This window comes from Lissotriton vulgaris, chromosome 2_1, assembly GCF_964263255.1.
Source record: "Lissotriton vulgaris chromosome 2_1, aLisVul1.2, whole genome shotgun sequence".
NCBI classification, from domain to species: Eukaryota; Metazoa; Chordata; class Amphibia; order Caudata; family Salamandridae; genus Lissotriton; species Lissotriton vulgaris.
Genome location: NC_141687.1, coordinates 1,515,322,977 through 1,515,339,788, shown reverse-complemented (window position 1 = coordinate 1,515,339,788; position 16,812 = coordinate 1,515,322,977).

Genomic DNA, 16,812 nt, shown 5'->3' with positions numbered 1-16,812 from the left:
TTGGATAGCGTAGGGGTAAAAATTACTATTCCCACTCCAGAGAGTGCAACAGTAGGGAAAGCGTTGGATAGCGTAGGGGTAAAAATTACTATTCGGACTCCACAGAGTGCAACAGTAGGGAAAGCGTTGGATAGCGTAAGGGTAAAAATTACTATTCCCACTCCAGAGAGTGCAACAGTAGGGAAAGCGTTGGATAGCGTAGGAGTAAAAATTACTATTCCCACTCCAGAGAGTGCAACAGTAGGGAAAGCGTTGAATAGCGTAGGGGTAAAAATTACTATTCCTACTCCAGAGAGTGCAACAGTAGGGAAAGCGTTGGATAGCGTAGGGGTAAAAATTACTATTCCCACTCCAGAGAGTGCAACAGTAGGGAAAGCGTTGGATAGCGCAGAGGTAAAAATTACTAATCCCACTCCAGAGAGTGCAACAGTAGGGAAAGCTTTGGATAGCGTAGGGGTAAAAAATACTATTCCCACTCCAGAGAGTGCAACAGTAGGGAAAGCGTTGGATAGCGTAGGGGTAAAAATTACTATTCCCACTCCAGAGAGTGCAACAGTAGGGAAAGCTTTGGATAGCGTAGGGGTAAAAATGACTATTCCCACTCCAGAGAGTGCAACAGTAGGGAAAGCGTTGGATAGCGTAGGGGTAAACATTACTATTCCCACTCCAGAGAGTGCAACAGTAGGGAAAGCGTTGGATAGTGTAGGGGTAAAAATTACTATTCCCACTCCAGAGAGTGCAACAGTAGGGAAAGTGTTGGATAGCGTAGGGGTAACAATTACTATTCCAACTCTAGAGACTGCAACAGTAGGGAAACTGTTGGATAGCGTAGGGGTTAAAATAACCTACTTATAAAGAAAAGCTTTTTTTAGTAATAACAATAAAAACTATTAAATAAATATAAACCATACACAATACCTATACATAATTAATAAAGACATGATTATCAAAATATATGTAACCAAAAATAAATATTTAAAAATATCATTTTATAATATTTCATTACCAATTAATAATTAATTATCAATTATATTATTAAAAAAACAATTAATTTAAAAACATTATTACTATTCCAACTCCAGAGAGTGCAACAGTAGGGAAAGCGTTGGATAGCGCAGAGGTAAAAATTACTAATCCCACTCCAGAGAGTGCAACAGTAGGGAAAGCTTTGGATAGCGTAGGGGTAAAAAATACTATTCCCACTCCAGAGAGTGCAACAGTAGGGAAAGCGTTGGATAGCGTAGGGGTAAAAATTACTATTCCCACTCCAGAGAGTGCAACAGTAGGGAAAGCTTTGGATAGCGTAGGGGTAAAAATGACTATTCCCACTCCAGAGAGTGCAACAGTAGGGAAAGCGTTGGATAGCGTAGGGGTAAACATTACTATTCCCACTCCAGAGAGTGCAACAGTAGGGAAAGCGTTGGATAGTGTAGGGGTAAAAATTACTATTCCCACTCCAGAGAGTGCAACAGTAGGGAAAGTGTTGGATAGCGTAGGGGTAACAATTACTATTCCAACTCTAGAGACTGCAACAGTAGGGAAACTGTTGGATAGCGTAGGGGTTAAAATAACCTACTTATAAAGAAAAGCTTTTTTTAGTAATAACAATAAAAACTATTAAATAAATATAAACCATACACAATACCTATACATAATTAATAAAGACATGATTATCAAAATATATGTAACCAAAAATAAATATTTAAAAATATCATTTTATAATATTTCATTACCAATTAATAATTAATTATCAATTATATTATTAAAAAAACAATTAATTTAAAAACATTATTACTTAATTACATTTAAATTACTTCCCACCATATTCCCCTATAAACCCACTACCCGCAACAGAACACATTTATCTATTTATGAATTAATTAAAATTATTCACCAATTAATTAAAATTAATTACCAATTAATTAAAATTAATTACCAATTAATTGAATTTAATTAGCAATTAATTACAATTTATTTATAATTCCTACTAATTAATTATTAATTAAACATAATTAATTTACTTCCCACCCTATTCCCCTATAAACCCACTACCCGCTACAGAACATGTATATCAATTAATCAATAAATTAAAATAAATTACCAATTAATTACATTTATTTACCAATGATTTAAAATTATTTATTAATAACTACTAATTAATAATTCATTTTACATAATTAAATTACTTCCCACCCTATTCCCCTATAAACCCACAACCCGCTACAGAACATCTTTATCAATTAATTAAAAATAATTTCCTATTAATTAAAATTAATTAGCAATTAATTAAAATTAATTTATAATTCCTACTCATTGTTAATTAATTAAACATAATTAAATTACTTCCCACCCTATTCCCCTATAAACCCACAACCCGCTCCGGTACTAAAACATATAATTTGCTTATAAATAAATGTTTTAATATATTAAATAATACACATATAATATTATTTATTTTAAATACTTAAGTAAAACATATAACACATACATAATAAAAAACAAAAAAAATTATACAAATATCGATATTAGTGTCATCGAAATTAGTAACATCGATATATATGCTATCGATATTACTAATTTCGATATTACTTACATCGATATAAAGAATTTCGATATTACTTACCTTAGGGTCGATATTCTGACCAACGATATTCTTGACATCGATATTCTACACCTTCGATATTTCAAACACGATATTATGGTAGGTCGATATTTGCAACTCGATATTTTGACTGTGTACCTGTAAATTGATGTATGAATCATTGATCGGCTAGGGGCTGCACGGTACCTCAGCACGTTTGATTTAATGTCTGGGTACTGGCAGATCTCCTTGACTGATGGGGCAAAGGAGAGGTCAGCATTCTCCACACCAGATGGGGATTTCCAGCTCTGGGTTATGCATTTTGGGATGAAGAATGCCCCTGCCACCTTTCAGAGGTTGGTCAGCCAGGTGTTGGTTGGACTGGATGAGTTCAGTGCCGCCTAACTGGATGACATCGCAGTGTTCAGTGTCAGTAGGGAGGAACATCTGCGGCACCTCTGGGAAGTGTTGATGGCACTGCGAAAGGCAGGCCTCACGATCAAGGCGAGTAAGTGCCAGATCGGGCAGGGTTCTGTGGTGTACTTGGGACACCAAGTTGGGAGCGGACAGGTGGCGCCCCTACAACACAAGATTGAAACCATAATGGCTTGGGAGCCACCCAAAACCCAGACAGAGGTGAGAGCCTTCTTAGGTCTCACAGGGTATTACAGGAGGTTTGTCAAGGGATATGGCAACATTGTTGCACCCTTGACAGAGCTGACTTCCAGGAAGCAGCCCAAGAAAATGATTTGGACTTACACCTGTCAGAAAGCAGTTGAGGCCCTGAAAGCTGCCATGTGCACGGCACCCGTGCTCCTGGCACCCAACTTCTTAAGAGAATTAATTGTCCAGCCAGGCGCTTCAGAGCATGGTGTGGGGGCTGTTTTGTCACAGATGAATGAGGAGGGCATAGATCAACCTGTAGCCTTTATCAGTAGAAGGTTACTTCCACTGGAACAGAGGTGGAGTGCTATTGAGCGTGAGGCATTTGCTGTGGTCTGGGCTCTGAAGAAGCTGAGACCATACATGTTTGGGACTCACTTCTGGGATCAGACAGACCACAGGCCCCTCAGATGGTTGATGCAAATGAGGGGTGAGAATCCAAAGCTGTTGAGATGGTCGATCTCCCTACAGGGCATGGCCTTTACGGTGGAACACCGCCCTGGTACAGAACACGCCAACACTGATGGTCTGTACAGATTTTTCCGCCTTAGAGAAGAGAGGGTTGTTCTCCCCACTTTTCACCTGGAGTGGACACGTGTTAGACCTGGCACCATTGGCATGGGTCTCCCTTCCATATTTTCTGTTGCCTCATGTGTTTTCGCTGGTGTTAGATGCTTTGGGCACTGTGCCACTGCTATCCAGTGCCACAGTGCAAGTGCTCCCTATTGTAAATTGATGTATGAATCAGTGATTCCATGTTTGGCTATTTTGGTTTACTTGTCAGACCCTAGTCTAGTGCACTGCGTGTGCCAGGGCGTGTAATCCAAATGCTGCTGGTGGGCCTGCAGCACTGGTTGTGCCACCCACAGAAGCAGCCTTGTAAAATGTGTCTACGGTCTGCCATTGCAGAGCCTGCGTGCAGTCTGGTACTGTCATGCTGACTGGGCAAGTGCACCCAATTGCCAGTCCCTAAACCTTCGCTTCTTTTCATATCAGTCACCCCTATAGTAGGCCCAAGGGCAGGGTGCATTGTAAGTATAAGGTAGGACAAGCCCTGATGTGTGTGGCATGTCCTAATAGTGAATTACAGCCATTTTCGTTTTTCACTATTGCAAGGCTACCTGTTCTCCATAGGCTAGAATGGGCTGTTAGAATTGTTACATTTTATAATCCTAACAGGCTCAGAGAACACAGTAGAAATTCGAGTTTAGTATGCCTGAACTCAGAATACTAAAATACATCTTTTAGTAAAGTTTATTTTAATATTCTGTGTTTGCAAATACCACTTTTAGAAAGTAGGTCTTTGCTCGTCTAATCATTCAAACCTGCCTCTGCTAGTTTGTGTATGCCTATGTCTGGTTTCTGTGAGTGACAGGGCTGGGGAATTTCAGGAGACAGGCTGAGTCACCCAGTAGTGAATAGAGAGATCCACATCTTGATGGGAGGGAGGAGTGCACCTGAACTCTGAATAGGGCTATTCCCAAGCTGAAGTGCTGCTTGGGGGATTGGCCTGCAGTGGTTGCCTTACTGCCAAAGGAAGGAGAAAGGAACTTTGTAACTTTTCTTTCAACTTGTGAAGGATCTCCAAGCGCTTGGAAAAGAGCTTGCCTCCTGCTAAAGTCTCACGGATAACAGTCTTTACCCCCCCGGAGTTTTTTTGGAAGTGCCTTCTGCTGTTTTAGGCCTTCTGAGGAACTGTGTTTCGCAAGGAGCTGGAAGCGCGACTCAACGAGAAGAAGCGTGTCTTCGTCGTTGTGCCTGCCGTCGCAACTCCTGAGAAAGGAGGGTGTCGCCGCTGGACCTGTCGCGCTGCACCACATCGGAGGGAAGCGTGCCGCAACGAAGAGAAAGCGTTTCGCTGTCGCTGCTGCTGCTGTCGCAACTCCGAAGAAGGAGGGTGTCACCCCTGTGGTTTTCGCACTGCACCGTATCGTGAGACGAATCTTTCAACGAGGTCAGAGCTTGTCGCCGTCACTGTGCCTGCCGTCGCAACTCCGAAGAAGGAGGGTGTCACCGCTGGAACTGTCGCATTGCACCGCCTCGACCAAGAGCACCTCGCATCCCCGAAAAGCATACCACTGTCAGAGCTGCTGCCGTCGCATCTTGGATGTCGCCGCTGTAGTTGTCGCATAGAGCAGTCGCTTCACGCATCGTGGGAGAGGAGCGACGCCGCCTGAGCTGCTGCCGTCGCATCTTGGATGTCGCCGCTGTTTTCCACGCATCAGACCGAGAACTTCTCGCATCCCTGAGAAGCGTGCTGCATCTGGAAGATCTTCACGTATTTATTTCTTTGTATCTGAACTTTGCCACATTCCCCATGGCTGCGACATTGCTTGTCGTGGATGCGAAAAGCAACTTAAGGTACATTGACGCAGAGTGTCGCATCTAGGAACTGAACTGAACTAAGCTTAAATCTACCATCTTAAAGTAATCATAGTGCGTATTTTTGTTGTTTATGGTCCTGTGGTAACTCTATATAAAGTCTACTTATTTTTTATATAAAACCTGTGTGGTGTCCATTTGTAGTGTTGTCACTGGGTTATTGTATGTGTTCACAACTGCTTAACTTACAACGCCTCTGGAATAAGCTTTGACTGCTCGCGCCATGCAACCTAGAGGGTGAGCAGGGGTTATTTTAGGTGTGTAATCCCCTTGTCCTAACTAGAGGAGAGGGTCCCTACTTGTCACAAGTTTCTACTTGTGCCAACTAGGGACCCCCAAATCTAACAAGTCTCAACACTTCATGGTCATAGTCATTCTTGTCCTGTATGATAATACTCCCACCCTTGTCAGCCAGTTTGATAACAATCCCATTCCGACTGGCAAGGGTATTTAAGGTCTGATATTCATCTTTGAGAAATTGTATCTAACATACTTCCTCTCACAGACATTTGTTCAACTTCAGTTAGTACCACATTTTCAAAGGCGATTAATTCCTTCGGCATCAGGTTAGTTGCCGGATAGAACGTAGAATGGCAACGTAATCCTGTGACATTCTTTTGTGTTTGTAGTGGAGCTTTGGTAAAGAAATATTTCAGGCGTATCGTTCTAAAGAATTTATCCATTTCAACCTGAGTGCTAAACAAATCATTTCTATTTGTGGGTACAAATGATAAACCGTGATTTAACACCTCGATTTTCTTTTTTACTCAGTTCATGAGTTTACAGATTAAAAATTGGTGCAACTTCCAATGTAGGATTATTCTGACTTGCCATTGTAGATAGATTATCGCCAGATGTAGACTCTACCACTCGTACTAGCTGTTCCTCGTTTGGCGAAAACCAGGGGTGTATTGGTTCCTGAACCAGCCCCTCCGAGTATTCCGAGCTCAGCCTCTCTGCGGTGCTTGACCTCTCGCTAAAAAAGAGGGGTTCTGTCCTCTACCAAATCTGAAATTGGAAGTATCCCCTCTGCTAGTATTTTCATCGGAGCTAGAGGACGCTGTATCTGAGAAATTGATATGTTTTGGTGCCCAATTGAATTGATTCGGTGCAAAAAAATGTTTCTTTAAATAAGGATATGTGCGTTCTCTAGCATAGTTTTTATATCCTTCTGAAGTTTTTCAGTCTTTTTTTTTTAAATACTTTATTTGATTTGGTTTAAATCATACAAAGAGCGGGATAACCGCTAAAAACACATAAGCACCTGTGACTTAAAATTCATGTATAAATACTAGTTTAGTAAGTAAACTTTCTTTTGAAACATTCTTTTTTATTATGTTAGTTCTTTGAAAATCAGCTATGGCAGTTTCCAGTTTCTTCAGAAACTCCTGATTGTCTGTGGATGTAGTATCTTCTAAGACTTGTTTCTCTAAATCAGCTATTTCTCTTTTTAATCTGTCTATATGTTTTAAGGCAGTCTCGATGCTCAAGACCATCCAGCTTCTAGAGCATTTATTCGATACAAAGCTGAACCCTACTTTAAATTCTTCATCCTCCACAAAAATTACTGAAATATTCCGCACCAGTAACCCCACTGGGATAATGTTATTATTGAGACAAAAATGTAGCATGCAATTCAGTTCTTATCAGTTTTTTGTGTAGTCTTTCTAAGTTGTTTCGTAATGCTGTCTGTTGGATATTAAGACCTGTACTGCCGGTTTGTTGCCCCAACAAGGAAGGCCCTACAGCTATCCTAGCAATATATTCATCGGTGTAGGTAAGTGTTTCCTGTTCTGACATTTGAAAATTAGGCTATATACAAATACAAAATACAATAGAATGACACCAAGTTACACTCAATATAAAGCAGACTAATACAAAAAGACAACAACAAAACCACTTCTTTTCCAAAGGGCCCGTTGACGCTGTGTATTTTGAAGAGGTTAGTGGGTGTGTTTTCTTGTTTAAAATGGCTAATGTGGTTTGGATAAAGCAGGTGCGGTCAAAGACAAATCACAAGGAACATGGTTGGTCGGTGGCATTGGCATTGGATGAAAAGATCTATCCTCTGGGTTGATGGTATTAGAAGGCACGTGAGAGGAATGAGTTAGAGATTTTCAGATGAGAGGATGGGGCCAGGGTGGCAGCTGCAAGGGGTTTTGCAGAGGGAGTTGGGACGTTTGCAACTTCTGGCAAAAATATATGGTACCCATTCTTTTCGCATAGGCGGATTTCAGTTAAAGGGCATCTTCAGGTACCTCAGTGATGTGGACAGAGTTGTTGCCTAGAAGGAAGTTGCATGGTGCAAAGAAATCAGGTGCGCTAGACAGGGCACATCACGATGTGACTAGTGAGATGTGAAGTTTCTGCAGTGAGGAACACCTGTTTCAAGTTAATTACCCAGATGTATACATTTTACTGTGCAACCGGTTTTTAGGCATGACTTGCACGGAGCTGTAGTTATTGCAGTTGTGGAGTACGGTGCTGGACTTGTTAGGGGTAAAGCTTTAGGGAATATTGCTGAGTTGTGTGGGTATGGCAGAATAACACCATGTCGGTTTTCATGATGGCTGTTTTAAAAGAAATTTGCAGGAATTGCATGGAATTTTAGGTATGTTGGTCAATGCAGAGAGCAGAATGGTGCAGGGGGAGAGGAATCCCAAAAGGCAAGAGCCAGATAGCAATGTCAGATGAAACTTTGGGATGTTACTTATTTACTTATTTACACATTTCGAGTGAAGAGAGCATGTTGTGGTACATGGGATGTTTAAGGGTTTGTTTTTGGGAGGGGGATGGACAGTATATGAAATGTTTAGTGAGGCCCAAGGTTTTTAGTATGTATGGTAAGTGTCAAGGGAATGTTGACCTGGGTTACGCACCTGCCTCATTAAAGTGGCCATTTTTACATAATTGGACTTGATGTTTCTGGAAGGGACATACTGCCTGATAGGAGTAATTTTAATTACTCATGTGCAAGGCTGAACTCAGACCAGAAGAAGGATGGCACTGGAGGCTGCCATATACTCATTCCAGCATGGCTAAGCACATCCACATCCATCCTAATGCACTCCACGGAGGACAGCCTGTAATGAAAATGTTAGGGAGAAAGGCATCCAAAATGGATACAGTCGTCAAAGCATGCTTGCTTTTTAAGTTAGTGGTCTGAGAGAATGTGGTGTAACAATTCTGCCGACTTTGGGAGTTCAGAACCGGGTTCGAGTCTCAGCATGGGCTCTCCCCTTGCCTACAAAAAACATGCCTATCATAACAAATAAAATTAAACTATGCTGAATCCAGACAAAACACTAAACCAAAACAAAATATCAATTGCCAATCGATACTTAAGCAGTGGTTGAACTCCCTTTGTGAATGCACAAAGGATCAGGTGAACAAACGGAGCAGGACCAATTTTAAGAAAAAAAGACAGTACCAACCAAACCATAAATAAACAAAAGAGTAGAGAGACATGTAACAGGGGCAGTAGCCATGCAAGTGAAACCACAACCAACGGCGGAACAAATAGCAGCTTTTCACCATTGAAAACAAAAGGGTTTGGAAAGACATATGAAGGAACGAATGGAAAACGATGGGCGTGATGAAAGTACACAATGTAGATACTGCATGTCTCGATTCGAGACAGATGCAAAGACAACAATTGATGGACAGAATGCAGAACAATGTTATACATTCACCCCAGTAGAGAGATCTGAGCCTAAATCCATAGTTTTTTTGCTCCCCATGCCATTCCAGTTTGAACCCAGCCATATGCAAATCAGTCTGGACCCTGCGCCCAATGGGAACAGTCCAGCCCGAACTGCCAGGCAATGTCCACCCTGGACTGGACACAAGCATCCACCAGTTTCGGGGTTGCACCCCTCGTCTGCCAGGATAGCTTGACTCCAGTGGCACTGAAAGCATGGGACCAATGTCTTGGCATACCCGTCCCACTCGGGGTGACAAATGCAAATAGAACAATTATTGGACAGAATGCTGAACAATGTCACACATTCACCCCAATACAGAGATCTAGGCCTAAATCCATAATTTGTAGCTCCCCATGCAATTCCAGTTTGAACGCAGCCATATGCAAATCAGCCTAGACCCTGCACCCAATGGGAACACTCCAGCCCAAACTGCCAAGACAGACCCTCCCTTGACTGGAAACTAGCATTATAGGTTCGGTTTCGGGATTTCACCCCTCATCAGCTAGGTTAGCTTGGCTCCAGTGGCATGGAGCGCAAGGGACCAACGTCTGGACATACCCGTCCCATTTGATGGACAGAATGCAGAACAATGTCATACATTCACCCCTGTACAGAGATCTGGGCCTAACTCCATTGATTGTCTGCTCTGCTTGACATTTGAGTTTGAACCCAGCCATATGCAAATCAAACATGACCTTGCACCCAATGGGAACAGTCCAGCATGAACTGCCAGGCCAGGTCCTCCCTGGACTGGAAACAAGCATCCTAGGATCGATTTCAGGGTTTCATCCCTCATCAGTCAGGATAGCTCGACTCCAGTGGCATGGAGAGCCCAGACCCACATCTGGGCATACCCGCCCCACTCGGGGTGACAAATGAAAAAGAACAATTGATGGACAGAATGCAGAACAATGTCATACATTCACCCCAGTACAGAGATCTGGGCCTAAATTCATTGTTTTTTTGCTCCCCCATGCCCTTCCAATTTGAACCCAGCCAGATGCAAATCAGTCTTGACCCTGCACCCAATGGGAACAGACCAGCACGAGCTGCCAGGGCAGGACCTCCCTGGACTGGAAATAAGCATCCTAAGGCCAGTTTCGGGGTTTCACCCCTCATCAGCAAGGACAGCTTGACTCCAGTGGCACGGAGAGCACGGGGCCCACGTCTGGGCACACCCGTCCTACTCGGGGTGACAAATGCAAAAACAACAATTGATGGACAGAATGCAGAACAATGTCATACATTCACCCTAGTACAGAGATGTTTAAAGAGACTTGGGGTTTTTAGTATGTATTGCAAGTGTTATGCACTAGTCTCATTAAAGCAGTCTTTTTCACATATTTGGACTCATGTTTTCTGGAAAGGCCATACCATCCAATCACACCCACTACACAAGCCACTGCCTATTTATGTCCCACTATACCACCCACAGAACATTGCCATTCCCCCACCCACCACCAGCAGGTAAGAAGGATTGTATCTCCCAGAAGAGAAGTGTAATAGCAGAAACTGTGCAAGTATTTTCGATTATTGGTGCTTTCTGCAAAATATCAGTGTGCCTCTGCCCCATTCACCAATAAAATTGCTGTTTATTTGCTCTTCGTTTGGAATTTGGTGCTGCCTGGTGGTAGTGAATTGCGTTAAGCTACTACCAACTTTACCTCAAGCGGCCCAATACTTGTGTCATCAATTGCTAAATTATTGGTAATATACCCCACAGGACAGCTTCTCGCTTGGCCAATTATGTGACATTAGCCAATTCTCTTTTGTCTTTCTGTTTTGTAGCCCCATTGTATGCAAAACTTAAAGGTGTCTACAAAGTAGACGAGAACTGAATATTTTTTAAGTGCTAAAAACAGGATATTTGAATTTATGTGACCACCTACTCCTGCAAGAGCATTGTTTTTCTGTATTGCAACACTCACCTTTGAAAATGGAGGTGTTTTCCATTGAAATGATTTTACTGTGATAAGCATTGCCTCTTTTTTTCTCAGATAGGCTAAAAATAATTGTAACACTCGGCAACACACTTTAAATTAAGCCCTTTACCATTACCCTCTTAACTAAACCCTCAATCCGTAACTGCTATTCCCAAAACCCATAACACCTAACCCAATGCCAGTGGAAACTGGCGAATTCTGAAAGTGGTGAGGCATAAAATGAAATGATGAATTTGTATGAGCATCATTACTCTGACTTTTCGCTAAGATCAAGTCTAGTATCTGTTCTTATCGGTTTTATGTATTTGTCTGAGTAAGGGGGTGCAGAGATTGAGCAAAACTGTCCCAAGGGACCTCAGCGGGGTTCTTCCCTGAGAAAAAAAAATCCAAAACATAAAAATGGGATAAAATGGCGAATTTGTCAGCACAGGTTGTTTAATGAGACCATATATTATTAAAACCTGCATTTTGTTTTTCAAGCACAGACTATTTTTCAATCTGAAATTTAATTGTGAGACAATATGTAAATGGTAAATATTCAATTGTATCTAGCAGGACAACAACATGCAAAGAAGCCTGTGCTTAATTTGAGCCAGTGGTTCCTGATGAGGACCACCAGCACTTATTTTTCTGCCTTACTAGCACGTATTAGTCTCCACCAGACATTTACCGAGAGCAGGACAGGGAAGAACAAACAAACTGGAAAGACGAAGGAAAAGAAAGACAGAAAAACATTCACAAAGTGAAAAAGCAAGACCCTGCAAAAATGTGATAAAGGGGCAGGGAGTTGATGGTAGGTAATTGAAGAGGCATGAGGTTGATTCAAGACTACGGAACCGTGGTATTGGGAGTGATAACATGTAATTGCACTGGCCCTGGGTTTCTGAGCATACCTTTGGGCACCGGCACTCATTCTTTTACAAATTAAGAACTGAAAGAAGCATATTGTGCTTAAGATAAACTGAAGAAGAAGAGGATATGGAAGGATTTAGTGGTTGCTGCTCTTTCGTTAATAATAACTGTGGGAGCCGAATCCCAATATTTACCTGTATATCAATATTTTGATCACCCGAAAATTTACATTTGGCGGTTCAGTTCCAGCACCCTTGATCAAGCAATAAGAGCCACCAACCTCCTTCACATTAAGCTCAACAAATTAACACAGTAAAAGAAAATAGTGACTGGGTCCACTCAATAACCGAGTTCTGAATCAATAAACAGGGTTTCATTACAAAATCTCAAAATAGACAACACAAAGAATTGCAGTGCCATGAAGGCTCAAATATTATGTGGTCAGAAATCAAAGGTACTGTAAGTCCCAATCAGCAACAGAAGTCATAATGAACAGGCAGAGATCCTGCTAAAAAAAAAGAAATCATCTAAATAAAACATTGTGAGGAAAATGAAGTCTCTCAAATAAAGAACAGAGCCCTGATAGTACAGGAAAAAGAAAGTCTCTCAATATAATTGTCAGGATCAGAAAGGAAACCAACAGCCTCTGTAGTAGAAAAGTGAAAGTCTCTGACTCACCCCAAAAACCAGGGGTTTAATACACATTTTATGAGTAGGTAATAAGCGAAAACTGCTAATTCAGCATGGCATGACTAGTGATAACACATATTGCGCAAATCAGAATTATGATCGTCACATAATAATCATAATAGGAAACGACCATTACAATGCAATCATTACAACGCACTACCTTTACAACACAGTCATTACAACACAGCTGCCTTTACATCGCATGCCATTACAACGCAGTCATTACAACGCATGTCACTACAACGCATGCCGTTACAACGAATACCATTACAACGCATGCCATTACAACGCATTATAAGGTAAGTCATGGGGATTTTTTCGTTTTAGGGTGAGAATGGGTTTTGGAGTTCATGGGGATAGTATTTCTACCCCTACAGTATCCAAAACCTACCCTGCTGTTGCACTCACTGGAGTGGGAATAGTAATTTTACCCCTACACTCTCCAACACTTACACTACTGTTGGCCTCACTGGAGTGGGAATAGTCATTTTTACCCCTACACTATCCAACACTTATCCTACTCTTGCCCTAAAAGTATTATGCATTATAATGGTATGCGTTGTAATGGAATGCTTCCTAAATGCAGTTTCTAAAAATGCATTATGATGGCATGCAATGTAATATCATGTGTTGTAAGGATGCTGTGATGTAAAAACTGCGTTGTAAAGGCTTGTAATTGTTTGCGTTGTAACGTCATATATTCATCATAACACAAGCCCATTTCTTAGGCTAGTGAAATCTTCCATTATCTTCCTCTGCAGCAGTTCAGTCCGGAGAATGAATATGAAACATTTTCAAACAAAGACCCATACAACAGTCTTAAGCAGGCCTACATTGGAACTTCCAGAAAAGGTGCCCTGCAAAATTTTACATTCGGAACTTCAAAGAAAGTTTCATTCACAAAACACACTCTAAGGAAAATACCCAATTGTGTCACATTGTCCTGTGCTCTGCGAAGGCAACAGAACACCAAAAATAGCAGGCATTTTAATAAAATGGTGTCACTGCAGAAATGTGTCACAATGAATCTATACTAATAAACACACTTCTAAACCTCTAAACAAAATTATTTCAAGTACAACATTAATAATTTATCAATCACAAGTATATTCATCATAAAAATCATTAATTGTTCATTAAGTATTGAGATTTAAGCCTCATTATTATAAGTTCAATGGTCCATGAACCCAATTTTCCAGATAAAGAAAAATAGAACTTTAGCAAGAACTACACAAAGAATACAGAATCTAAAAAGTGTGTTCCATGAAGGGAACCTCAAATCTAAATTAAACTGATATGATTTGATTGATTGGTTTGATTTGAAATGTTATATAGTGCACGAATGACCAAGGGTGTCTATGTGCTGGACGAAAAGTTTGCCAGAGGAAGAGTAAAAGCAGAGGTTTAGTTGTCAAAGAGCCATGTCTTTAATGATTTTCTGAACAAGAGCAGTGTTGGCCTGGTATTATTGTCAATCAGGAGCGAGTTCCAAGATTTAACTGTCCCCAGAACAACGTCTGCTGCCCCAATGAGCTTTCTCGAGTCTGGGGGTCTGTAAGAGTTTGCTCTGCAGTAATCATAGATTTCTGATGGGTACATACCAGGTTAGGTGTTGCTTCAGGTACTGAGGACCAACACCGTTCAGTGCCTTGAAGGCTAGGCATAAGGACTTACAGTTTATCCTTTTTTCGACTGGGAGCCAATGAATCGTTCTCAGTCGATGGGAAAGTGGCTGCTGCATTTTGAAGACGCTGCAGCTTAAGCAGATGCTGTATTTGGATTCCTATGTAAAGAGCATTACCGTAATCAAGTCTGGATAGGACGAATGTCACTACTGTTTTCAAGGAATTCTGCAGAATGAAAGGACAACATTTCCTGATTATCTTTAGGATGAAGAATATAGTTGAGGTAAGATTGCTGATCTGGTGTTTAAAGGTTAGATTATCGTTAAATACGAACCCCACATTTTTCACCTCTTTAACTGGAACTGGAAGCCCTCCCAAACCAGCTGGCCACCACCTATGCACCAGAAGGAGGTGTCCTTACCCAAGATGAGTACCTCCATATTTCCCTCATTCAACTTTAGGCAGTGTGAGCTCATCCACTAGTTCACCTGGGTCATACAGCAGTTAAAACGGTCTGTTGTTTCTTCCACATTACTAGAGATTGACACCACTAACGGGGTATCCTCTGCATAGTATAGCACATAGAAAGCAAACTGCCTGATTATTTTAGCCAAGGTGGCCACATAAAGGTTGAGCAATGTAGGGCTTAAAGAGTAGCTCTGTGGCACACAACAGGGGAGCATAAATTTGGATAGCTGTTCTACAGTAGGTGTTCGAAACGAGATTAATTAATTAGATGGTAAGGGGGATATGACAGCAAAAGTGATTCCATTTGGATCCGTATCTCTCGATGAAGGACCTTGTCACAGTCTCCACCTTGTTCTTAAAAAAACATGCTAATGAATTACAAAATTCATCACTGTTGTCCAAGCTAATGGGTTCAGGTAAATTGGCTAGGCTTTTGACTGCTGCAAAGTGTTCTACAGTAGAGTGTTTAGCTTGCAAGATTTTTGCTGAGTACTTACTTTTTTCTGCTATTATCAGTTTCTTATAGTCAGACAATGTTTGAGCATATTTTATTATTTCCATGAGCCATAATTAGTTCTCCACAGTCTCTCTATCTTTCTGCATAATTGTTTCTGAGCTCTTAGTGTATCAGAGAACCAGGGTTCTGAAAGATTTTTCCGCATAGTGGAGAAGGTTTTATCCGGGGCTAGGGTGTTGGCTGCTGCTTTGATCCAGTTAGTGAATCTAAAGGCAGACGTGTTTCCATCTGTTGTCAGATTGGGCTTTGAGTTGGTTAAGGACGTCTGTAATGCCAGGGGGTCAGTATTCCTCCTATCGTGCCCTTTTAGTACTTCACTTGGATTGTGGAGACGCAGTACATGATGCAATGTATTTACTGAGAACATTATGGCTCTATGGTCAGACCAGGTGATTGGCAGTACCTCTGAGACCTTCAGAGACGGATTTGATGTGAATATGCCATCTAACGTACGTCCTGCAGCATGCATATTGTAATCGACTATCTGTCTCAAAGAGAAGCTGGTCATCTTGTCCACTAGAGTGGCTGTATCATAGTACTCCAGTTTTTCTAGGTGATAGTTAAAATCTCCCAAAATTGAAAAATCATCAGTTTCAATGCTAGATTCAATGAAGGGTGCTACGCAAACAAATGATGGACGGAATGCTGAATAAATCATCCATTCATCCCCAGTCAAGAGATCTGGGTTAAATCCATTGTCATTTTGCTCACCATGCCACCTCAGTCTAGACCTAGCCATATGCAAATCAGCCTTGATGCTGTGCCTCACAGGAACAGTCCAGACCGAACTTCCAAACCAGGTCCTCCCTGGACTGGAAACAAGCATCCTGGGATCAGTTTCTGGCTATTTCCCTTCATCAGCCAGGCTAGCTTGAATCCAGTGGCACCGTGAGCAAGGGACCCATGTCTGGGCATACCCATCCTATTTAGGGTGAAAAGTGCTACACAAACAAATGATGGACGGACTGCTAAATAAATCATACATTCACCTCCAGTCAAGAGATCCAAGTTAAACCCATCGTTCTTTTGCTCACCATGCCACCCGAGTTTAGACCTAGCCGTATGCAAATCAGTCTTGACCCTGTGTATCATGGGAACAGTCCAGACCGAACTGCGAAGCAAGGTCATCCCTGGACCAAAAACAAGAATCCTGGGACCAGTTTCTGGGTATTACCCATCATCAGCCAGGCTAGCTTGAATCCAGTGGCACAGTGAGCAAGGGACCCACGTCTGGGCATACCATCCCACTTAGGGTGAAAAGTGTTACGCAAACAAATGATGGACAGAATGCTGAATAAATCATACATTCACCCCCAGTCAAGAGATCTGGGTTAAATCCATTGTTCTTTTTCTCACCATGCCACCACAGTTTAGACCCAGCCATATG